The following is a 25,063-nucleotide window of genomic DNA, read 5'->3' as shown; positions in this document are numbered from 1 at the left end:
CTGAGACATAGTGTTTCTGCTTCAGCAGCTCCATCTGCAGGAGGCTCTCATCCTGGGCTGTGGTCTGCTCCAGTTCCTGCTGCAGGTTTTCAAACCTAGGGGAGGAAGACAGCTGGGACACAAGCCTGGGGGGACCTGCCATGTCAGCTTTTGAGCCCCCACCAGATCTGCTCAGCTAGACAATCGAACATTACCTTTCATCTGAGTTCATTCCCTGCTTCCCCAAGGGAAAAGGGTCAGAGTGCACCTAGGCAGGATTTTTTTTCCTCATCTTTTAAAAACTGCTAGAAGTTGAACTGGAAAATACACACTGTGCTGGATTAGTAGCATATTTCTCCAACAGTCCAAAGATATCATTTTGGAGAAATATCAGTATTAGAAGGTCTGAGGCACACAGGTCAGGGAAGATATACCTGGTCTTGATTAGATACCAGGTGAATGTGAACCTCCTAGAAAACTCTACGCCTGCCCTCTAGTGGAGCCTACACAGCAATGCAGAGAAAGCTCTGATTAATCCTACAGCCCAGACACCTGAATGGGTTTAACTTGTCAACTCCTACTCATGACCAGAGTAAATCTTCTTGTGAGAAACTGATAAATAGTGCCGAGAGTCTACAATCAACAGGAGACTGCTGTATGCAAATCTGCCAAAGGGTAGACAGTTATCTCTAAATGTGATGTTCCTGATGGAAAATAAAGTTGCAGGAGGACACTCTTTCCTTCACGATTGATGATCCTGTAGATTTCTGGCTAATATGGGCATATTTGTGGGGAGATCTAATCTAGGAGATGAGATACTCAGAGCATATTAGAGGACTCAGTATGGAAGAAGAGGACACAGTCTCCATAAGACCAAGGAGAAAGCATATTGCTTCCTGGACAGAAGTTCCTATTGACTGAGTCAGCAATGACACTCTGAGGTGTTCTGTTCCTGTCTGTGGCTGGAAGCTTTGCCAATTGAACAGAAACTCAAAGAGGACAGAAATCCTGGTACAGCCGCACCACTTGCATCCACCTGCTTCTGGAAGCCTGGGCTCCTACCTCATCTGGGACACAGTGAAGTGATGCTGCAGCTTTGCTGCCAAGTCCCTTTGCCGGGTGAGCAGCTCCTTCTGCTTCATCAGGGACTGAAGATCTTCCTCAAGTCTTTGATGTTCCTGTTCATTAGAAGATTGTGTTTTTAGGAGAGGGTTGTCTGCACCCCTGTACATATAGACACACACACACACACACACACACACACACACACACACACACACAATTGAACACACACATGTACATGGATGCACACATACAAGCACACACATTGCATACATGTTTAGTTTCCCAGATAACACTATTGTAAAACAAGATCACCTGGGATGCTATGGAGAAGAAAGTGACCTATCATTAACCCACATATTTTCTACCCTTATTTCATCCCAGAGGATGCTCTGAACACCGGGATGTGGAGAAGGTTGTGTACTTTTACTTTGTTTTAATATTTTTTTCATTTCATTTTACTTTATATGTGCGGGTGCTCTGCTTGCCTGTGTGTCTGTATAACACAAGCATGCCTGGAGACCTGGGAGAAGAACTCAGTGGGCAGATCAGTCAGTGTAGTGCTTACTTTGTAAACCTGTACACAGACAGGTGAACCCCAGGGTTCCTGACCAGTAATCCAAGCTCTCCCAGCAAATTCCCCAGTCTGTGCATTGAAGGCTTAGTTCCCAGCACTGGACCCCTGGAGGGCAGTGGACCAGCCCCTTGCTCTCTCTCTCAGTTCTTTTCATTCCTCCAAGGAGGGCAGCTTCCTCCTAAAGAAGCTCTCCAAACCACAGGTTGCCTCAATTTAGTCTCAAAGCAAATAGTCAGAAAACTAGAAAATCTCTAAAATCAGGAGTCTATATTAACCTATCCTCCAAGTAAGATGAATTTGTCAGGATTTCTTTGAGTAACAGATGGTTGACTAACTCATGGCCAAATAATTGCATATAATATCCATGCTTCACAATATTCCAAGGACCACATTGTACATTTTCCCTCATCAATGAAAGGCATCTGAAGAGTTTCTAGCTGGGGGTGTTCTGATGATTCTTGCTGTAGCCCTGTTGTCCCCAATATTCTCTGTGGACACCTACTTTACATTCTGAATCAATGGTCCATCCGGAGTCTGCAGTTCAACTTTCTGAATAATTGTACATAGCTTCTCACAGGGCGGCACCATTTTACACTACTAGCAATGTCTGAGAGTTCTCATTTCTCCCAACCCTCCATCAGGAAGTTTTTGAATCAGTATGAGGATGTTTGGAATAAAAGCAGTTTCTGAGTGCTTCAGACACAACATGGAGTGGGTGCTTTAGAGTATTTTGAGTCTAAGGGGTGCACTGAGACAGCCTCTTCTCACACCTCAGCATAGCTGTGCGACTTCTGCTGGGCTGAGATGTAGTCACAAGCACCTTTGCAGTTCAGAATTCCTCAGGGAACAAAGTCCAGGCCAAGCTCCATGGACAAGGTTAGCTGAACCAAGGTTAGGCAAAGGTGAAAGGAAAATGGCAGCAGGCAATGAGGAGAAAAACAAAACAGGATGCAGGGAAGTCATCAGTGGTCAGCCACCATTCACCCAGAACAGAGAAGGACACAAACTCTCAGGCAGCCTTTCCTCTTCTCAGTAGCCTCTTTCTCACCTTCATGGACCCCATTACTGTGTTTTTCTCTCAAGGATTTCTTTGCAGATAAATAATTCTGCCCTTACAAATGCCTGGAAAACATTTTAGCTTGCATTAGTTTTTTTGTCTTTTGTTGTAGTTAGCTATGTGGACATGCAGAGTAATGGGCAGCTCCATCTCTTCTTTGACTGATGCAAAGTGTTACTAACCAGATTAGGCACAGTACCTTCTCATTTAAATCTGTCTCCATCAGTCTTAAAGATGATCCCCAAACAAAGACCTGGGACTACTCCAAAGACATAAGAACACCTGATTTTTGACAAAGAAGCTAAAAGTATACAAAGAAAAAAAGAAAGCACCTTCAACAAATGGTGGTGGCATAACTGTATGTTGACACATGCAAGAATGTAAATTGATCCATTACCTATGCCCACGCACAAAACTTAAGTCCAAATGGATTAAAGACCTCAACATAAATCCACTTATACTAAAACTGATAGAAGAGAATTAGCACAGACACTGAGAGCCACAATAAAGAAATGAGACCTCTTGCAACTGAGAAGTTTCTGTAAGGCAAAGGACAGGGTCAACAAGACACAATGACAGCCTAGAGAATGGGAAAATATCTTCACCAACCCACATCTGACAGAGAGCTGATCTCAAAAATATATAAAGAACTCAAGAAACTAGATATCAAAATACCAAATAATCCAACTTAACAGATCTAAACAGAGAATTCACAACAGAAGAATATTAAATGGCCAAAAGACATTTAAGGAACTGCTCAAAATCCTTAGCCATCAGGGAAATGCCAATCAAAATGACACTGGGATACCATCTTACATATATCAGAATAAAAAACATCAAAACCATTAATGACAACTTCTGTTGGTGAGAATGTGGAGCAAGGGGGAAAAGCCTCCACTGTTTGGTGGAGTACAAACTTGTACAGCCGCTGTGGAATCAGTATGGCAGTATCTCAGAAAATTGGAAATCAACCATTCTAAAGACCCAGTATTACCACTATTGGGCATATATCCAAAAGATGCTCAATCATACCACAAAGTCAATTGCACGACCACTGTTATAGCAGCATTATTCGTAAGAGCCAGAACCTGGAAACAACGTAGGTGGCTCTTAACTGAAGAATGGATAAAGCAAATGTGGTACCTTTACACAAAGGAATATTACTCAGTGGTAAAAAATATTGACACCATGAAATTTGTGGACAAATGGATGGAACCAAATCCTGAGGGAGGTAACCCAGACCCAGAAAGACAAACATGGTATGTGCTCACTCTTAAATGGATATTAGATGCAAAGCAAAGGGTAACATGGCTACTATCCTCAGAGAAGCTAGGTAAAAAGGAGGACCCTAAGAGGGATGGACACACATGAGGAGCCCCAGAAAGGAAGAATACTTAAGATTTCCTGGATAAAGTAGGAGAGGTACAAGTGAGGGACTGGGGGATGGGAACAGGAGAGAATGAGACGGCCCAGTCGAGGGAGGAATAAAGAGGGGGAGTAATGAAACAGATGCCCTGATAGAGGGAACCATTAGGTTGTTAGGGAGAAACACAGTGTTAGGGAAATCCCCAGTAATCCACAAGGATGACCACAGCTAAGACTTCAAGCAATAATGGAGAGTGAGCCTGAACATACCTTCCTTATAATTACATTAGGGACTACCCTAATCATCAAAATAGAACCTGCATCCAGTAACTGATGGAAGCAGATGCAGTGATCCACAACCAAGCACTGGGCTGAGCTCCTAGATTTCCATTGAAGAGTGGCAAGAGGAACCACAGGAGCAAGTGAGGTCAAGATCATGATGGGGAAAACCACAGAGACAGCTTAGCCAAGATGGAAACTCTTGGACTGTGGCTGGAACAAGCACAGGACCAAACTAGGTCCTCTGAATGTGGGTGACAGATATGTGGCTAGATTTGTTTGGGTAGGCCCTGGCAGTGGAACCAGGACTTATCCCAGGTGCATGAAATGGCTTTTTGTAACACATTTCCTATAGTAGGATATCTTGTTCAACGTCGACACAGAGGGGAGTAGCTTGATTCTGCCTCAATTTAGTATGCCAGACTTTGTTGACTACCCAAGGGAGACCTGACCCTCTCTGAAGAGTAGATGGGAGGTGGGCTGGGGAGTGATGATGCTTGAGAAAAGTGGAGGAACTGAAAACTGGAACTGGTATGTAAAATGAAAAAAAAAAAGCTTTTTCATAAATAAAACAAAACAAAAACCAAACAGCATCTCCCTATAGAGCCCAAACTGGCCTTAAGCCCCCAACTTTCCTGCCTCAGAGTGTCTAGGCCTCTCCATCTGCCCTGAAGGGCAGTGGACTTACAGACTAGGAGGAATGATCAGATTAAGGGCCTGAGGTAGGAGCCATCTAAGGACCAGGTTATCCTGGGGTTAATAGGCCCCTAGTGTCAGGCTCAGAGTCACTTTTGCCAACCTAACAGATTAGCCTGAGTAAGGTCTGCTGTGTGGGAACTCCCCCAGTGACATCACACCATGGAAAACTCCATCTCACACAGCCTGCCTTTGTAGATCTGGGCCTCGGGCTGGGAATGAAGTAGCCACTCAAACAACACTGGCTTCTGGATTTCCAAAGGTCAAGAATGCCCTGTGGGAAAGGTCTGAGAACACAATCATTTTAGAGTTTGGATCTTTCTGGATGTTTGAACATTTAGAAATAGAAAAAACAATCTGGGCATAGTGATGCATGCCTTGATCTCAAACATTTGGGGAATGAGGAGGAGAATTGAAGACAGACGGCAGTTCAAGTTCCAGGAGAGCCTGTGTCTCACTCAATAAAGACATGTTGAACTGTGCCACCATTCTCATGGCTTCTGAGGCCAGAATTGGAGAGTCAGAAGCTGGGCTGTATCCTGAGCAGCTATGAATAAGATTGAGGAGGCTGTCCCTTGGGTCACCTGAAGCATGTGAAAAGGAGAAGAAACCAGCAGACCCCTGAAACACTCCCCTGCCTGTAGAAGACAGGAAAGTTGACGCACAAATTCCCAAATATACCAAGCTGGTTTTAGAGGTGGAATTGGCTCACTCCCCATCTAAACCCAGATATATTCCTTTAAAAAAATGGTTAAGAGATTCTTGTGTCTCAAATCAAAAGAGCCCTCTGGTGTGGGACAGAAAAAAAAAACGATATTGTTATTTAAAACAGGTTGATTATAAATGCGATCTCTTTCTAAAAAAATGGGATATGATATAGATGTATAGGATATAGAAATGATAAGATAAAAGGGTAGATTAATGTACCTACTTTTAAAGAACAACTTGTTTAAAATGTTTTACATTGGTATAGATTTTAGTTTATGTTTAAAATGCTTTACATTGGTATAAATTTTAGTTTATTGATACAAACTTAAAGTTAGTTTTGTTATACTGTATATATATTTCTATTCTTGTTTGAGGTATTATGTTTATGTAACTCATTTAAAATTGTAATGGATAATTAATAAATAGATAAATAATTAGTCATCTATGATAATCATATTTATAGCCATGTTAGATAAGTCTTCTAGGTATACATAGATATATTTCAGATAGATAGGTAGTTTTCAAACACTTCAAAGACCTACAGAATATGGCATTTAAAATGTTTTAAAAATTTAGAGGTTCTGGACAGTGAGACATGTCTGCTCCTGACAGCACTGGATTTACTTCACAGAGGAGAATGGGGATCAAAAACACTCCATATGGAGTTTATCTTCACCTTGGCAAAGATAGCCATTTGGGCAAGAAACTGTTCTTGCCTGGACTGCTTGATCGACTGGACATGCAAGACACATGGAAAGATGACCACTAAACTTTGCTTGACAAGATGGTCCTTCAGGTTCCTGCTTCACAGAGAAAACTGCCAGACATTCTACAGGACACTGAAAAAAATGACAGAGAGACTCTAGGCCTATGAGCTAAAGACAGATGCCCCGACTTTACAAAGGAACATTAGGTGACTGGCCAGATTGTCAGCTGTCTGTCTATCCTGTAAGACTCCCGAAAGTTGCTTATATCCTTCTCACATTTCTCAGGTAATATTATATCCTTCTGAGGTCTTTGATGTCGTTGAAGACTAGATAGTTACAATTTCCTCAGTTATGATAAAAGATAAGTTAGAAATAAAACCTTAAACTCACAAATGTAAGATAGATAGGACATCTTCTTTAATATTGTAACTGTAATTCTTGAATGATAATTGTTTTGTTATATGTAATTTTCCTTCCCCATTATACTGAGCTAATTTCTTAGCATCTTTATTTCCCATGTTATTAGTTAGCAATCTTCAGGATGAGAAGAGCCATTCTTCGGCAGGATTTGGACAAGTCTTTCCCTCCACACATGATGAACTATTGAATTAGAATGAACTAGATTCTAATGAATCAGTGAGATCACTTGATTAGAATGACGTGATGCAGAAGGTCCTCCCCTGTCTCAGGGAAGGTGCTGGAAAGGGCAGCTTGGCTTTTGGTGAATTGGAGAAGAGTTTGTTATCAGATAGGTGACGACATTAGCAGTGACCCTAACAGTCTCTTCTCTGGAAATTCTATTGTATTTTGGAGAGTCAATGGCATCTTTTGTGAAATCACCAGTGTTGTGGCAATGCTAACTGCTCTTGAGGCATTCATTAAGTACTTACTGGGTTCACCAATCGACATGTTGGCAAAACTGAGCACAATGATTGGCATAGAAAGCCCTGGTTTTCTAAGCAGGAGTTGATGCCAGAATTGGTCCTTCTCTTAATGAGGTTCAGTAGCTGTGATGATCTGAAGCAATGGGTCTATGCAGCTTACCTGGGTTTCTAAAGGGCAGATCCAAATTGGAGGATCTCTGATGATTAGTTGGTAGAGGGCCAGGAAACATCAGGGATGCTGCTGCTGTGCTAGGACCCAGTTCATTATGATAGGCAAAGAATACTAAAGGAGGCCCAGAACCACTAATGAGGTATCAGTGTAAGATGTTGCTGCACTTTATTCTCAGTGGATTTCTGTAGATTTCATGGATATCTGATATAAATACCAGGAAGGGAAACTTTCCATCCATGTACCCAGGTTTGAGACATTCAGTTGCTGTCATGCACACAGGTTATCAGGGCTGAGAGATTCAAAGCACCAGGCAGTCCAGGACTTTCTTGCATCACATCAGGTATTGGCTGACAATTCCAAACCAACATGACTGGCCTTGGTCATGTCTTTCAGGGATAGGGGGGCCGAAGTAGGGCCTGAGGCATATATCTATCCTTAGAGATTAGAGACAGACACATGGCTTATGGTCCCCAGTTTAAGGATACCTGCTCTGATTTTTGAGGGCTTCACTGAGAGCCATGCAATTCCTCTTCCTCAGGACTCCTCTTGGGACTCCACATGATCTCTCTTGGCCCTATGCCATTCATCTGTACAAATTCACTGTGTTTATGTACCTACAGGGACTACTAGGAAGGCATCATCCACACCCTTCTTCCTCACTGAGCAGGAGAAGCAGCTGAACCAGGTGGATAAATTGACCCTTCAGCTACAGATGATGACCAATGAGAGGAATGAACTGCTTGAATTCCTGGCCCTTTATAACAACAATGAGTTGAACAACAGGTATTCATCATGCCCTTTTCTCTGGTGACTATATTGACCCTACTGTGTCCTGACTGTGTCCTGAGAGGTAGAACTGAAGCCTGCATGATTGATAGGACATAGGCTGTTCTGATTCCTGCAAATGAAAACCAGAGCCTGTGGCCTGAATCACAATCTACAGAGAAGAGCAGCAGGATGTAAGATCACAATATGCATTTCAAGAGGCCTTGACAGGCATTGGCTTTTAGGAGATGCTTGGTGCTCTGAATTGAGTTTATATATTTCAATAGATATTTATTTTTGCTTTTTGCTATGGGAGCAGCCTTGTGGTTTTACTTGGTCCATCTGTGTGTGATCAGAAGGCCTGGAGTTCATCCTTGTTCCTCTCTGGTCTTGTTTCGTATACTATGACACAATGCCCCCTACCTGCATTTCTCTGACATCCTAACTGTGTGTGGGTTTATATGTGTGAAGTGCTCTCTAAGGGGTCCAAACTTTGCAAACATGGCAGTGGCAGGTCTTGCCCTTTTCACTTCCCTCTCCCTTGATAAACCATTAGATTACATTCCTATATTTAGACTCCAGAGTTCATTCCCTTTAGTGGACACTGACTCATTCTTGAAACTAAACACCAAAGACAAACAATCAAAATACATTACTTAGCTACACTGGCTAACCTGTCCAATCAGATCTCAACAACTCACCCTAGCACAGACTTAACCTTTTCTACCTAAAAACCCAGTGCTTAAAAAAGCCTGCTGCTTACTGTCTGCCTTCACCTGATGGCAGAGGTTCCCAATGCCATGCTTGCCCTTCTGGGGTAAGAAATCTCTTTATGCAGAGGATTTAGTGTCTGAGTGTGTTCTCTACTGTCTCTGAGAGGCTCCCTTACAGTTGTGTGTGTGTGTGTGTGTGTGTGTGTGTGTGTGTGTGTGTGTGTTCTTCCAGACCAAGTGAGTCAAAGATTGATAGCAGTTATGAGTATGCGCATTTCTCACATTTCAGGTGATATAAATACTCAGGCCTTGAGCCCTACTTTGAGCATCACTGCTCTCAGCTTTGTGGCCACCCTGTTCCTCACTGGAATCCCCTTGGGAGTTTATTAAGACATCCTAATGTAGTTCCTCCTCCATGGGACTACTGATTATGAGTTCTGGTGATCCTTTTAAGGATAAAGAATCTCTGTTCTCAAGACAGTGGAAATGTCATTGCAGATTTCAGATACACCCGGATCTGTGGCACAGCCTCCTCAGCCCTTTTTACAGAGCTAGTCTACTCCTCTAGGCCTACTGAGGGAGCACATGTAGCCCTATCTCCTTCCCTAGTGACACCCAGACATTCCTGGCCATGGGGCTGTGAGAAAAGTCTAATGCACTTCAGTAGGTCCAGTACATAGGATTCAGGGTGTGACATCCAGTGGACTAGGGTAGTATAAAACAGAACTTTAATTCATGTGGTCTCTGAGGCCTGGGTTCATGGGGTTCTTTGCTCCTGGGGCCATGCCCTACTACAGGATGAATTCTGAGCTTGAGATGCTGAAAACATAGCATAAGAAGAACATGTTAGATGTAAAGAAATTCTCCAAGGAGGACTGTGAGGCCTCATACAAGTAGAAGGAGCTAAGTGAGAAGACCAACTCCTACAGGTGAGTGCCTAATTTAGATGAGACCCCTGAAATTGTTAAGGACTCCTTCTGGTAGTCCGAAGTTTTTCGAGTCCTGCCTGACCCAGCTGTCAGGAGGAATCTGTCCCACCTACCTCCTGAAGCCAAATGGTCCCAAATAAACACACAGAGGCTTATAGTACTTACAAACTGTATGGCCAATGACTTAAGTTTCTTGCTAGTTAGCTCTATCACCTTAAATTAACCCACTTCTATTAATCTATGTTTGCCACATGGCTGCTGCATTGCCAGGCTGCTGGCATGTTTCTCCTTGGGTGGCAGCTGGCATCTCCTCCACCTCTGACTTTCTTCTTTGTCTCTCTTGGATATTTCTGCCTGGCTCCATCCTGCTTTGCCATAGACCAAAGCAGCTTATCTATTAACCAATGGGAGTACCATGTATTCACAGTATAGGAAAAGACATCCTGCAGTAGCTTCTACCCTTCTTCACCTCTGAACAAAGTTGGGCTGTGGTTCTAGCCTGTTTACCTCTTAGCAAGGAGCCTGTCTGATAGCTCTTGGACTTGTGCCTCCTAGACTGAGTTCTCCTAAGAGTGAAAAGTCTGAGAGCCCCTCCCAACATTTTCCTGTCAGCTTCTGGAAATTCTAGACAGAAAACACGGTTTTCACCATGAATGGTTTCTGTGGCTCTGGCAGGAGCTCACAGAGCTGGTTTCTATGGGACATATAGATGGAATGTATTCCCATTGGGCCTTCTGTCCCATCAGAGCATGTTTTCCCTCTACCTGCTCATGTTTCCCAATACTGTGAATAGTTAAGCACCAGAGTGTGTGTCGGGGACGTGGGGGATCCAGTTTGCAAAGATTCATAAATAACTTTTGCTGTCAGGATCTTCAGAATTAGTTGGAATCTTTCTGGAATTTTGCTAATCTCTGGCTTTGGCCTGCATCTGAGTGATGCTGGCATGGCTAATGTGGGTTCCAGCCCAGGGCTATTGGGAATGCGGACATGAACCTTGCAGGAATGTAGGTATTATGAGGAAAGAGTGGCAGATGGAGGTGGAGCTCATCATTTTTGGTGACATTTCAGTACCCTCTACAGTCAGCTCCTGAGTGAATGGACTCAGCTGAAGGAAAAAGTGAGCATGTTGAAAGAGAACCACAGAAAGCTGCAGGGAAAACAGATTTTACTATAAGAGTTCTGTGAGGAGGCAAAAAGGCTCTGTGAGGAGGCCCATGAGAAGATGTATGACCTCTGGACAATGCAGCAGCAGGCAGGTTGAAGCAGCAGGGCCAAGCTGCCCGCCTGTCTAACCACACACACACACACACACACACACACACACACACACACACACACACACACACATATATACACACACCCATGTAACCATCTACTCACTTATCCAACTGACTCATCCCATCCAATAGTTCATTTCTGTGATTATTCACAAGTCTTTCTGAGGAGTTAGCCTCTTGGAAGGCACTGCATGACTGCCAAGGAAATCCTACTGCTCTGCTAGAAGCTGCAGTCTTGAGGGAGACGGGTCAATCACATATCACTCACCTACATGTCAGTATGGTAGAGCCATTTTTATGATGGAAGCTACTTAGGGATCTAAGTGCAGCAAAGAGATCTGAGTGAGTGAAGTCAAGTGTCTGGGTCTCATTTGCTTGGCAGGGGTCATATCAGATCAGAGGCAGAAACAGTATGGAAGGAGAAATGCCCCCTACAAAACCAAATGACTGGGTCTTGTGGACATATTTTTGAGTGTTATATGGCATTTTACTGCCTTGTTTCCAGATGGCCATGCTGTTCTCTTCACCTGGTCAACCTCTTGGTTCACACTGACAGAAACTTAAGTAACAGCTTTTCAATACTGTTTGCTGTGAGTCACATTAGCCAGTTCTCCCATCCTGGATCTTACCCTCAGAAGCTCACTGGATGACCAGGGATGTGGCCAGGGCTTATGACAGGCGGGGGTGAAGGTGGCAGATTTGAGATTTTAAGAGAATAATTTCTCCAACTACACCAACATAGGCTGCAGAAGCACAGCATGTTTCCCCAGGCATGTTTAGTCTCAAAATGATGGAAAGCAGAACTGTGGGTCTCACTTGAAACAGCTAGTGTGAGGAGTCTAAATTCAACTGGTAATGCCATCCTCATTCAGTTGATGTCCTCCTCATTGCGTTCTGTTCCCACTCAATTCCAGGGAGGACCCACCACACTGGATCCTACACCTTACCATCTGCTCCAGCCCACTGGAGACAGCAGCCCCTCACTCACCATGTCAGGATTTCCCAGCTCAACCATGATATCTGCTTAGCTCCCTGAAGCAGCACTCACATCACAGCACACAAAACCAATAGCACCAGCTCCTGTTGAAAGCTAAGTCTGAAGGGGGTTGCAACAGGATCTGTACCACTTATGACTGGCAGGTCACCTGGGGGACCTGATTGGCTAGTGAGACTTGAGTGACAAGAGCACCTCTCATAGGGTTACAATGTGTTAAAATCACAGTACAATGGTTCTTGTCCCTCCCTTCTACCCCAGACAAAGATGTTTTGTACATCAGCAGAAATATGCATATCAATAGCACTTGCCCCTGATTGCAAAAGCAGACCCTGCTCTCTTCCTACTCTCCATAGGCCCTTCCCCTTCTTCCTCCAGGACACAATGTGGCTAGCTAACTTGTAAAGACCACTATACTATGTGGGATGGGGTGATTCCCTGTCACAGAGGTAGAAGGGTACCCGGAATGTTAACAACTAAAGAGATATTTAAAGACACACAAGGAGAGCGTTTGTTGTGTGATTTAACACTAACATCAGGTAAACTAAAGGTGTTTTTTACCTGGTTGTAACAGGGACTTCAGACAACCAGCAAAGAAAAGCAGGAACTTAGATCACAAACAAGTTGATTTCATAGATTGTCTTACAGTTATGCAGGATAGGAAGGAGATCATTTTAACTAGCCCTACCTGCTGTCTGTCTCAGGGCTGTGACAACATTGCAGAGAATTTTATTTATTTATTTTGTTTATTTATTTTTTATTTTTTTTAACATTTTTTATTTATTTATTTTTTTTTATTTTATTTTACAATACTATTCAGTTCTACATAACAGCCACAGATTCCCTTGTTCTCTCCCTTCCTGCCCCCCTCCCGTTCCCCCCAGCATACCCCCCATTCCCACCTCCTCCAGATCAAGGTCTCCCCCAAAAACTGAGATCAACCTGATAGACTCAGTCCAGGCAGGTCCAGTCCCCTCCTCTCAGATTGAGCCAAGCTTCCCTGCATAAGCCCCAGGTTTCAAACAGCCAACTCATGCAGCGAGCCCAGGACCTGGTACCACTGCCTAGATGCCTCCCAAACAGATCAAGCCAATCGACTGTCTCACCTATTCAGAGGGCCTGATCCAGTTGGGGGCCCCTCAGCCTCAACAATTCTCGCTCATATAAACCCTCCTCTTTCTCACTAATTAGACTCCCAGCGCTCCACCCAGGGCCTACCCATGGATGTCTGCATCCAGATTCCTCAGTCCTTGGGATGGGGTTTCTAGCACGAGTATTAGGGTTTAATATGTATTAAGTCAATGTCCCCCTTCCTTGTCCTCTTTTCATCCATTCTCAAACTCTTCCCTTCCAATTTCTTCCTTGTTAAGCATGTAAGCATATGTATACACAAGTATATGAATAAAATCTGCTGAGTCCATTTCTGTTGGTTGTGTTTATAGGGATTCAAGGATGAATACATTGTAATGGATATGCAAATAGGGAGCTCATTCCTGCCTGAGGCTAATTCTCCTACCTGCAGGAGAACTCCACTATTTAATGAGCAATAAGAGTCTTATCCCCAAGTGATCTAGGTGCCTTGGACAGGAAACATTTTCAAGAATAGAAAATATTATCAAGAATAGTAAATTTGAAAGGTGGGCGGTGGTGGCGCATGCCTTTAATCTCAGCACTCAAGAGGCAGAGGCAGGTAGATTTCTGTGAGTTCGAGGCCGGCCTGGGCTACAGAGTGAGAGCTAATGAGTGAGTTCCAGGAAAGGCACAAAGCTACACAGAGAAACACTGTCTCGGAAAACAAAATGAGACAAAAGAATAGTAAACTTGAGGTAGTAAGTACCTCAGCTAGCAATTGTTGGGGCCATGGCCCTGAATTTCTGGAGCTGCAGGGAAGGCTATGGACATTGTCCTGAGACAATTACAGTTGCCCATGGTTCTGTGGTTCTCTCCCCATACTCCAATAACTATTCTTATTTTGCATTACTTTGAAATCCAGAAATTCCTACCTCCACATTCTAAGTACCATGATTACAGGCCTGTGCCACCATGCCTGGGTTAGGTGGCTTCAACTGCATTTAGTGAGAAATTAGAATGACGGATGAGTAACCAGAGCAGTTACATTTAACTATATTCAAAAACTACTTATCTCTGTGAGCCTGAGTTTCACCATCTGCAAAATAAGGAAAGAACTCTTCCTAGGTCATTGATGAGTTATAACAGACTCAATAATAAAGAAAAATAAAATTTCTCATAGTTGGAGGACAGTGGACATTAAGCCAGGAAGGCTACATTTGATTAGAACCTTCTTCTGTTCTGGAGATAGGACCAGAACCTGTGCCCTGGCTACTCTAACTAGGCAGGCTCAGCCACTCATTCTCAGTAAGCAAAATAAATGACGCAAGATATCCAGTGAATGACATGCCAAGCTATAATGCAGGCACTCTGGAGGAAAGGTGAACAGATCTTCTGATGTGCTATGACAGCCTAGTCTGTTGTGTTTGAGTTCCAGGCCAGCCAAAGAGACATAGTAATACTATTCTTTACGAGAGAGAGAGAGAGAGAGAGAGAGAGAGAGAGAGAGAGAGAGAGAGAGAGAGAGAGAGAGAAGGGAAAAAAGCAAATAATTAACGAAAATTTAAAACATGATATTTATTTCAATTGACTAATTTGGAACAATAAAGTAAATATAAGATAACTAATCCATCCTTGGTGTCCTAAGAGGTTTAGATAGAAGGTAAAAGATTTGCAAAACTAAGTAATCTAATGAAGACATGTCATTAATTTTCCCCATCTATAAAACCCTCCTGCATTCTCATCTGGAGGATTCAAGTCTTTTCCCACAATGAGATGCCCAGTGAAATTAGAATTGCATGGGGTCTGCAGTTCCACTAGTTGTTAGCCAAAGGGAGAGATGTAAGTGTCTCTTTATAATATCCTTATTCCTACCAGGAATGGAGGTTACAGGGATTGACAGGGTGGGGACTGAGGAGCTTTAAGGCCCAAGTGAGGACCACAAAGCAGGGAGGGGGGGCTGCAGGAAATTGTCACTGAGAGCTACATGTGGTTGTCAGAAACAGGAGAGAGCTAAAGACCTGGAGTGCACTGATTCACCCCAGCTGAGTAGATACAGAAAGACAATAGAAGCCAGCTGGTCCTCAGGTACACCCCAAGCATTCCTCTCTTGTCATTTGATCCTGGGCTTTCATGATGGAAGCTCCCTCCCTAACACTTCCTCCATACTCTACAGCTCTTTGTAAATGCCTGATTGCCCTACCTTCCAGTGACTTCTGTTTAAGTCTCAGGATCTCCTGATAAGCCAGATGTCATCTGGACTCACCACCATTCAGGGCTCCTAACTGAAAGTTTTACAATCATCAAATAAGCAGAATATCATCCCATTCAGACAAGTCAGTCTTCGCGCCTGCTATTTCCTCTCCTCTCCTTACAGGATGTATAAACTAAAGCATGGGTATATCTGACAATTGTCCTTGTGGGCTCACATTGCTCCTCATTTTTTGGCATTGGAGATGTTATTCCATAGATCGTGACCCCCAGAGAGACCACCAAAGACGAACATGCCGGAATGCAAAAGCAAGATTTAATTTGGAATATCCAAAAGCAATACAAGCCTAGGCAGGGACTTCATCCAATACATACAACACAGTGGAGGCTGGAAGAAGTACCCTACCTCTTGGAAGCTCAGTTTTTAAAGGCAAAACCCACAAGGTTACATCATTTAGGGATACTAGGATGTGTAAAATTCTGATTGGCTCGCTTCTAGGGGCTTTCTAAAAATCATGGCTTCTAAGGGGGTGGTTGCCTGCCACCATTTCTCATTGGCTGCACTCAGGTGGTCAGTTACCCTGGAAACCAGGGAGAGGACATTCCGTAGTCAGGCAGTCATTACCTCTGTCTGTACCATTACACTTCCTGGTTTCTGGAATCTGGACTGACTGGTTTCAGTAACTCATGGCCTATTCTAGTAACTCATGGCCTTTACCTAAAAGGAGAAATCTTAGGCCTTAGTTTTAGGGTGAAAGCATTTTGGTCTTATTTCTAAGATGGCTCATTTTGGTCTCACAGGAGACAAACTCAAGTCTTGTGGCTTTGGTCCAGCAATCAAACACTTCTTAAGGCTTGTATTGTCAATTACACTCCTCATCATTTTTTGTATTCTTCCCTCATTTTCTGAAGATTTGGGCTGGGAAACTTCTTTAAGAACCATGTCTAAGTTAGTTTTAGAAGCCATCAATTTTGTATTTTTTTGGGTGTTCAAAGCAGAGGTAAAGATGAAATCAGGATCATCCATTCACACCTTACTGCTATAATGACATGTTCATGGGGCAAAATCAATGGATCAACACCTAGAGCACTGACTATATATTCACAGGCCCTGACTTTGATTCCCAGCTCACAACTGTTGTGCCTGGGACAAGAGACCCCCAAAGAGACCACCAGAGACACACAATGCAAAAGCAAGGTTTACTGAAGCAGTTCAAGCCCCGCAGCAGGGACCTTGTCGAGCACCCCAATACAGTGGAGGCTAGAGGAGATCCCCACCACCCTGCAAACTCAGTTTTTAAAGGCAGAAATCACAAGGTTACATCAGTTAGGGTTGCTAGTATGGGTACAATTCTGATTGACTCACATTTCAGGGGCTTCCCAGAATTTCTGTGTTATTTTACTTTGCAGTTTTGACCGTTTGTTTGTCAAACTTTATAGACTATCACCAGCATTGGGACATTCTATGGTTAATCAATTGCTACTAGATAGTCCTTCAAACATCCTGACTTTGTACTTTTGAGTTCCTGGGACCTATGGCAGCAGCTCTGAGAATTTCAAAACTCAGTCCTATTTCAAGATGGGGTGAGGGTCTTGCTTGAAATGGGGGTGCTTTGGTTCTTCAACAACAATCTCTAACTACAGGCGCTAGGGATCAGACCCTCTCTTATGAACTCCATTGGTACCTGGCAACTTCTTGATATTCACACTGGCAAAACTTACATATCTAAATTAAACTTCATTCCTTTTGAAAATAACATATACATGAAGAAAATATTTAAGTTATGGTATCATATATGTGTGTGTGTATATGTGAATATATGTATATATTCATCATTTGTATATCTGGTACCATTGCAGGCTCAAAGAATACATCAGATCTCCTGGACCTAGAAATTAAATTAAATTTCCGCCTTGTTGAAAAGCTGAAATCCACCTGTGCTCAGTATTGTCCTACAGCTCCTTTTACACTGGCCTTAGTGGAAAACCAGAGCGAACATTGGTTAACTCCTAATGATTGGTATTTCCTTGCCAGTGCGGCTCTTTCTGGGGGTGACTTTTTCCTCTGGAAAACAGAATTTACAGAAAATTGTCGAGAAGTTGCTCAAAAAAAATATTGAACAGCCGTCCTCAAAAACTTGGACGCTAAAGAAACTCCTCGGCAACCCCCCCTTATGATACAAATGCAGCACAGGCAAAATTCCCTCCTGGCCTCCTGGCCCAGATTCAAAACGCGGGGGTCCAGGACTGGAAATGCCTGCCCCAAAAGGGTTCGTCTACCACCTCATTAGCAAAGATTCGTCAGGGCCCTGATGAACCTTTTAGTGACTTTGTTGCTTGCTTAAATGATGCAGCTGAGAGACTTTTTGGGCCTAACGAACATGAGAGCACCTTTGTTAAACACTTGGCCTTTGAAAACGCAAATCCTGCCTGCCAGGAAGTCCTAAACCCTCATAAAAACAGAGCGGACCTGTCTGAATATGTAAGACTCTGTTCAGGTGTTGGCGCTGTCCATGCCATGGGATTAGCCATAGGGGCTGCCCTGAGGTCTTCACAACAGCCTGGGGCCCGCACCTGTTATTTCTATTAACAACCGGGACATTTCCGCTAGGGAATGTCCCCAGAAAGGTCACAGCCTTGTGCCCTTAGCCCAGCAGGCTCAGGAGGCCACCTCTATGAGGCCCCTGCCTCCCACTCTCTGCCCCCACTGCTACAAAGGCTGCCACTAGGTTACAGAATGCAGGTCAAAAAGCAATTATCTCGGCCAGCCCCTTCCTCTGCGGGTGCCAGGAAACTTCTAAAGGGGCCAGCCCCTGGCCCCAATGCCTCCAAGAGTGCACCCTGGGGCCTTGAGGTCCTCTCACCTCCTGCCTCCCCAGCCTCAACAAATTCTCCCGCCCCAGTTCCATTCTCCTCCCTCCAGAGAGCAACTCCAGGGAGTGCCGGATTGGACTTGTGTGCCACCGCCGCCGCCACCGAAACAGTATTAAACTCCCTTGAAGGGGCTCAGGTCATCCCTACAGGGGTGACAGGGCCCTTGCCTCCTAAGGTTTGTGCGCTTGTCCTTGGCTGTGCTTCTGCAGCCCTCCGAGGGGTCCAGGTTTACCCTGGCATAATGGATAGTGATTTCACAGGTGAAATTAAGATTCTGGCCACTGCTGTAAACGGCATGGTCACGATTCCTCAAGGTACGTGCCTGGCACAGCTGGTTCCTCTACCCTCGTCTGTCTGTGATAATCCCTAAATTACAAACACCCCTCAGGGGTCAGCTGGATTGGGCTCCTCGGATGCCTACTGGGTCCAGCCTGTTACTCAGGATCACCCTACTCTCACCCTTACTATAGAGGGAAAGAAGTTTCAGGGGATCTTGGATACAGGGGCAGATACCACAGTCATTTCTCAGTCTCACTGGCCATCTGCCTGGCCACTGGTTCCATCCCTCACCGATTTAAAAGGAATCGGTCAGTCTAATAATCCTTTAATTAGTTCAAGGACACTTTCCTGGAAGGATGAGGAAGGAAACCAGGGGACTGTCACTCCTTTTGTGGTTCCGGGCCTGCCTGTTAATCTTTGGGGAAGGGACATACTTTCACAATCTTATATAGCCCAAACTCTACAGTCACACAACAAATGCAAAGGATGGATTATATCCCTGGCACAGGCTTGGGCAAGGCAGCTCAGGGGCGAGTCCAACCAATTCAGCTCGTTCCCAAGGAGGATAGACATGGGCTGGGATATTCAGGTTTTTAGTAGTGGCCACTGACCCTCCTGTACCCCATGCAGACAAAATTACCTGGATGACCGAGACCCCTGTCTGGGTTGATCAGTGGCCCCTTACTCAAGAAAAGCTACAGGCCGCCACTATGCTTGTACAGGAGCAGCTTATGGCTGGCCACATTGAGCCCTCCAACTCCCCTTGGAATACACTTATATTTGTTATCAAAAAGAAGTCGGGAAAATGGAGGCTCCTTCAAGACTTAAGGGCAGTAAATAAGGTAATGAGGCCTATGGGGGCACTTCAGCCTGGATTGCCTTCGCCTGTGGCCATTCCTGCTAAATTTTACAAGATGGTCATTGACCTTAAAGATTGTTTCTTTACCCTTGCACCCTGAGGATAGAGCCTATTTTGCATTCAGCCTTCCCCACCACAATTTTTAGGGACCCATGCTTCGATATCAATGGAAGAAGGTATTACCCCAGGGCATGGCCAACAGCCCTACTCTCAGCCAGAAATTCGTGGCTCAGGCTGTGGACCCTGTTAAACTTAATTGGCCCCAGATATATATCTTACATTATATGGATGACCTTCTCCTCCCTGCACCTGACCCCATCTCCCCTGAGCGATGTTTTTCAGAACTCAGTAGAGCCCTTAATAAATTGGGACTACAGATTGCTCCAGATAAGGTCCAAACCCAGGACCCTTTCAATTACCTGGGGTTGGAACTCCATTCAAACCGGGTCCTCGTTCCTCGCGTCCAGTTACGCACTGACCATCTCCATACTCTAAATGATTTCCAACAATTGCTCGGTTATATCCAATGGCTTAGGCCTTATCTTAAACTTCCTATGGACTCTCTCCTTCCCCTCTACGAGATCCTCCAGGGCGACCCTGACCCCACATCACCCCATGTGCTTTCCCCTGCAGCCAACGAGGCTTTGATTCAGATAGCCATTGCCATTAACCAACAGTCTTGTTTTCAGATTTCCTATGCCATACCACTATATTTTATAGTTCTGCCCACACCACACACCCCCACAGGAGTCTTTTGGCAACATGCTCAGGAACCAAAACTTAAAGGCAAGATATTCCTCTGGGTCCACATGCCCGCTGACTTTTCAAGAGTCATTTCCGTCTACCCTGAACACGTGGCCTCACTCATTATGAAAGGACGACAGACCTCTCGCCAATATTTTGGTAAGGATCCTGATATCATACTCACACCCTATCCCAAGGATCAAACCCAGTTTTTGTTCCAATCCTTAGATAAGTGGGGGGTTGCCTTGGCAGGGTTTATGGGGACCTTGGATAATCACCTCCCAGATGACCCCTTGCTCCATTTTGCCCGGCTACATCCCTTCATCTTTCCAAAAATTACAAAAACCGGTCCGATTTCTCGTGCACTTACAGTCTTTACTGATGGTTCCGCTAATGGTGTTGCAGCCTTCGTGGTCCAAGGCCGCCCTACCTCCTTCCTAACGCCTTTCCGGTCAGTGCAGTTGGTTGAACTTTCAGCAATTTTAAAGGTTTTTCAGACCTATTCTGATCAACCTATTAATATCTGTACAGATAGTGCCTATATTACCTTTTCCATCCCCTTGTTAGAAACCTTTCCAGCCATAAGGCCTACCTCCAACGCCACCCCACTTTTCTCCCAGATTCAACAGCTTGTCCTGATTCACCAACATCCATTTTTTATAGGCCATATTAGAGCCCATAGTGATCTTCCTGGACCGTTAACCGATGGCAATGCACAGGCCGATGCTGTCACCAGGTTAATTTTCCCTGTCATGGTCGGCTCAGTCCTACAGGCCCAAGCTGCCCATAAGATCCACCATTTAAATTCTCAGACCCTCCATCTTCTTTTTAAGATCTCTAAACAACAGGCCCGAGAAATTGTCAAACAATGTCCCTGTTGTGTTGTTTCTCACCCTGCCCCACACTTGGGAGTCAACCCTCGAGGCCTCCTTCCCAACCAAATTTGGCAGACGGATGTTACTCATTGCCCTGAATTTGGCAGACAAAAATTTATCCATGTCTCTACAGACACCTTTAGTGGCTTTATCTTTGCCTCTCCTCATGCTGGGGAAGCAATAAAGGATGTTCTTTCTCACCTGATTCTTGCTTTTTCTGCCTTGGGAAAACCAGCTAAGATAAAGACAATGATCCTGCTTATACCAGCACAGGCTTCAAAATTTTTTGTGATAGTCTACAAATTATTCATACCACAGGGATACCTTACAATCCCCAGGGACAGGGCATAATAGAACGAGCCCATCAGACCCTAAAGACCTGTTTGGCTCGTCTCAAGTCTTCTAACCTTCATTTTACCTCCCCCAGAGATCAATTGAGCCATGCTCTGTTTGTTCTCAACTTCCTCACCTTAGATGCTGCAGGGCACTCTGCCGCTGACAGGCACTGGCACCCTTCTCCAGATGTCACCCGGCCTCTAGCCATGTGGCGAGATCCCCTCATGGGGCGTTGGAAAGGCCCTGACCCGGTCCTTATTTGGGGACGAGGTTCGGCCTGCATTCTTGACCAGATACACTCTGCTCCCAGATGGTTACCAGAACACCTGGTTGGAGCTGTAAATATACCTGATCTGCCCAGGAGAGATAGCCCCTCTCCTGAGGAAACGTCTTCTGTTTTAAATGCTGTCCCTCCGGCAAGCAATCCAGGCTGTGGTTCTCACCCACAGCAAACCCCACCAGCCCTTTAGCTCTGTTATCACTCTGCTCAGAGTTCCTGTGGGGGGACAGCGGGAACTTTACAGCAAACTGTGTTTGAGACCTTTCACACAGTATACAAGTCCCATAGTCAGTCACGTTCTGGGCTGAGCAGGGACACTGCTTGTCCAGTCCAGTCTGATAGCAGGGGTCATGTTTCCAAGGGCAGTGCTGAATTTTTCAATCCAAAGTGTCAGAAAGGCTTGTTGGACTTCCTGGCCCTGACGTCACATGTGGTCATAGCCATGTTGGGCCAGCTTGACACATCCTGTGCCTGGCAGGTAGCACAGCAAACAGGGTAGCACCAGAGAAGCCACTCAGGACACTTAGGTCCCTTCCACCTAGACTAACCTATTATTCCTCAGATCAATTCCTAGATCCATTCTCTCTAGGAAGAGAAGCCGCGCTGAGACGACTGCCTTGACAGGAGGCTGTTACTGCCATCACCTTAGCAGTCCTTCTGGGGGTTGGAGCAGTGGAAATAGGCACAGAAATTGCCTCTCTGGTCCTGTCCAACCAACATTACTCTGAGCTTCACCTGTCCATAGATGAGGATATTGCCCAATTTGAACAGGGAATTTCTGCCCTCAAGTCATCCCTTTCCTCCCTAGCTAAGATAGTTTTACAGAACAGGAGAGGCCTGGATCTCCTCTTTTCACAACAGGGTGGCCTTTGCACTGTGCTCAAAGAGAAATGTTGCTTCTTTGCAGACTACACCGGGGTAGTCAGAGATAGTATAGTAAAGGTTAAAAAAGGACTAGAAAAAGAGAAAAAGAAAAGGAGAACAAGAGCTTGGGTGGTTCTAGAGTTAGTTTTCAAACTCCCCTTGGCTAACGACCCTTCTTTCCTCCCTCCTAGGACCTGTTTGTAGGCATGTTCCTGGTCCTTGCCTTTGGGCACTTTCCTGGCTCACTTGGTTCATCCGAAGCCAAATAACAGACCTGCCAGCCAGGCAGATCCAGGTTCATTACCACTGCTTTGATATGCAGGACTCCAGGGTTGAAATTTCCCCTGAGGAGATGCCCCGCACAGACCCCTTCACTCGGGGGAGGCTGCACCTGTGTGTGGGAAAAGGGCTCACTTAAGGCATGATTGGAGTGCAGCTGGGACTGCACAGGCTGGGAACCATGGTACCTCAAAATCCGAGAGCCTGGATTATTTGCCCTGTTGCATAGCGGTTGTGCAGTAGCAGCCTTGCGCTTATCCATTTCCACTCCCTCAAAAAACTGCAAGGTCCATTGATTCCCACACTATGGGGACACCTGTGGTGCTTGACCTTTTCACAACCTTTAGAGGGATAGGGCCTCTGTAATCCTCCATGCAAAGCCTCTTTCAGAGCCCTCCTTTTAGACCATTCGAACCTGGTTTATGTTGGCCCTTAGATTATTACTAAGAAGGGGGAGATGTCAGGGACAAGGACAGAATCTCTAGTTAGTGGAAAAATACAGACCCCCAATAAGATGGGGAACTAGATCATCTTACAGTCAGGTTGCCTAGCAACAGGACATTGAGTCAGAGCCCTTGACCCTCTCACCCTGTAAACATCCTATACAAACATCCTGTTAGCTTGCCCCACCTTATGCAGATGACCTCTTCTTGCTCCCCCCACCCTGCTGAACTATATAAACCTTTGTGGAAGAAAAATAAAGTGCACCTTGGTCAGAATCCAGACTTGGTGTCTTTCCTTTGTATCTCCTGTCCCTACATTCCCTCCTTAGGGTGGTCGAGAACCCATTGAAGCCCTGCAGGCGGGGCAAGGATCTCGAAGTTGAATGGCTCAGAGAATTAGGGTAGAACCAAATACAATCAACCCAAAAGGAAAAAGTCAATGAAATGATTCCTAACTATATTCCACTATAATCAGAGAATGATGCCTACCCAATGGTCATCAGAGGGGCTTCTTCCAGCAGCTGATTGGTGGAGATGCAAAGATCCTAATAAAACACCAGCTGGAGTGCTGGGAACCCTGCTGAAGACGGGAGAAGGAGGGATTGTAGGAGCCAGAAGGGTCAAGGACACAAGGAGAACACAGCCCACAGAATCAACTAAGCAGGGATCACAGCAATCATGGTGCCTCCATGGATCTGTGGCCAGTCCTATCCATATATGTTATGGTTGCTTAGCTTGGAGCTTTTGAAGAACTCCTAACTGTATATTAGGGGTGTCTCTGACTCTTTTGCTTGCTCTTAGGACACTTCTCCTACTGGGTTGCTTAATCCAGCCTTCACATGAGGGATTGTTCCAAGTCTTATTGAATCCTGTTATGATGTGTTCAGTTGATATCCCTGGGATACCTACTCTTTTCTGAAGGGAAACAGAGGATCAGTGGATCTGGGTGAGTGGGATAGTGGGGGGTAGAAACTGGGAGGAGTAGAGAGGGGGAGTCTCAGATCAGAATGTATTATATAAGAGAAGAATAAATAAAAAGAAAACATAAATAAAAATGCATTTAGACTAACTTCAATGATACTCATAGTCTGTAACAGTCACAACACTGTACAAATGTCTTCTGATACTCAAATCTCTTGACTGTGACATCTTTTATAATCAAGAAAAGAAATTAAATCTTTCCAACATATGTACCCATTCAAAATGAGAGGAATGTGGCATTGTTACAGCCTCCAATTTGGACAGACATCCCATGCTCATGAGCAGGCCACAACAGCCAGAACTACAGGTAAGCTACTGACCCGTGGAACTTCCCCATTCCTTCAGCTCCCACAGACAAAATACTTTACCAACCTTCTAGCCAACACCCCTGTAGTCATGTGCCTACCCCCTACTCAGTGGACATCCTCTGCTCAAGTGCAGGATATGCCAGCCCAAAAAACAGGACAGTAAGCTCAGTTGAATATACACTACTGAACCAGAGGCCATGACAGCCCTCAGAAATCCAGGTAGGCTGTCCAGCCATGGAACTCCTCCACTCTTTCAGTATTCCCCAACACTATACCCAACCCCACTTCCTTCCTTGTCACTGTGTCCCAGACCCCAGTTCGGGCAGAAATGCCCTGCTGGATCAAAGGACACAACAGCTGCCAGAAGTCCATATAAGTCACCTGCCCACAAATGTTCCCCACTCTTGCAGTACCCCCATCACACTACCCCCAGTTCCCTTTAACCTCTTTGCCTCATTGTTGCCCCCAACTTGAATGGAAACTCCCTGAGGGAACAGA

At 44.9% G+C, this 25,063-nt stretch overlaps 1 protein-coding gene across 16 annotated transcripts in view; it reads right to left on the bottom strand.

The window, feature by feature from the left end:
• LOC143269220 (uncharacterized) overlaps nt 1-25,063 on the bottom strand; it is a 304,878-nt gene that overhangs the window by 871 nt on the left and 278,944 nt on the right. For 15 of the 16 annotated variants that reach the window (XR_013045631.1, XR_013045652.1, XR_013045634.1 and 12 more), the window contains 2 exons: nt 1,042-1,157; nt 1-95 (listed from right to left, as the gene is read on the bottom strand). The gene's annotated coding sequence lies outside the window, so the exon portion shown is untranslated. The remainder of the gene's footprint in view (nt 96-1,041; nt 1,158-25,063) is intronic. The other variant, XR_013045633.1, reaches the window with a different exon arrangement.

Source organism: Peromyscus maniculatus, chromosome 18 (assembly GCF_049852395.1).
Source record: "Peromyscus maniculatus bairdii isolate BWxNUB_F1_BW_parent chromosome 18, HU_Pman_BW_mat_3.1, whole genome shotgun sequence".
NCBI lineage: Eukaryota > Metazoa > Chordata > Mammalia > Rodentia > Cricetidae > Peromyscus > Peromyscus maniculatus.
This window is presented reverse-complemented; position numbering and strand designations above follow the sequence as displayed.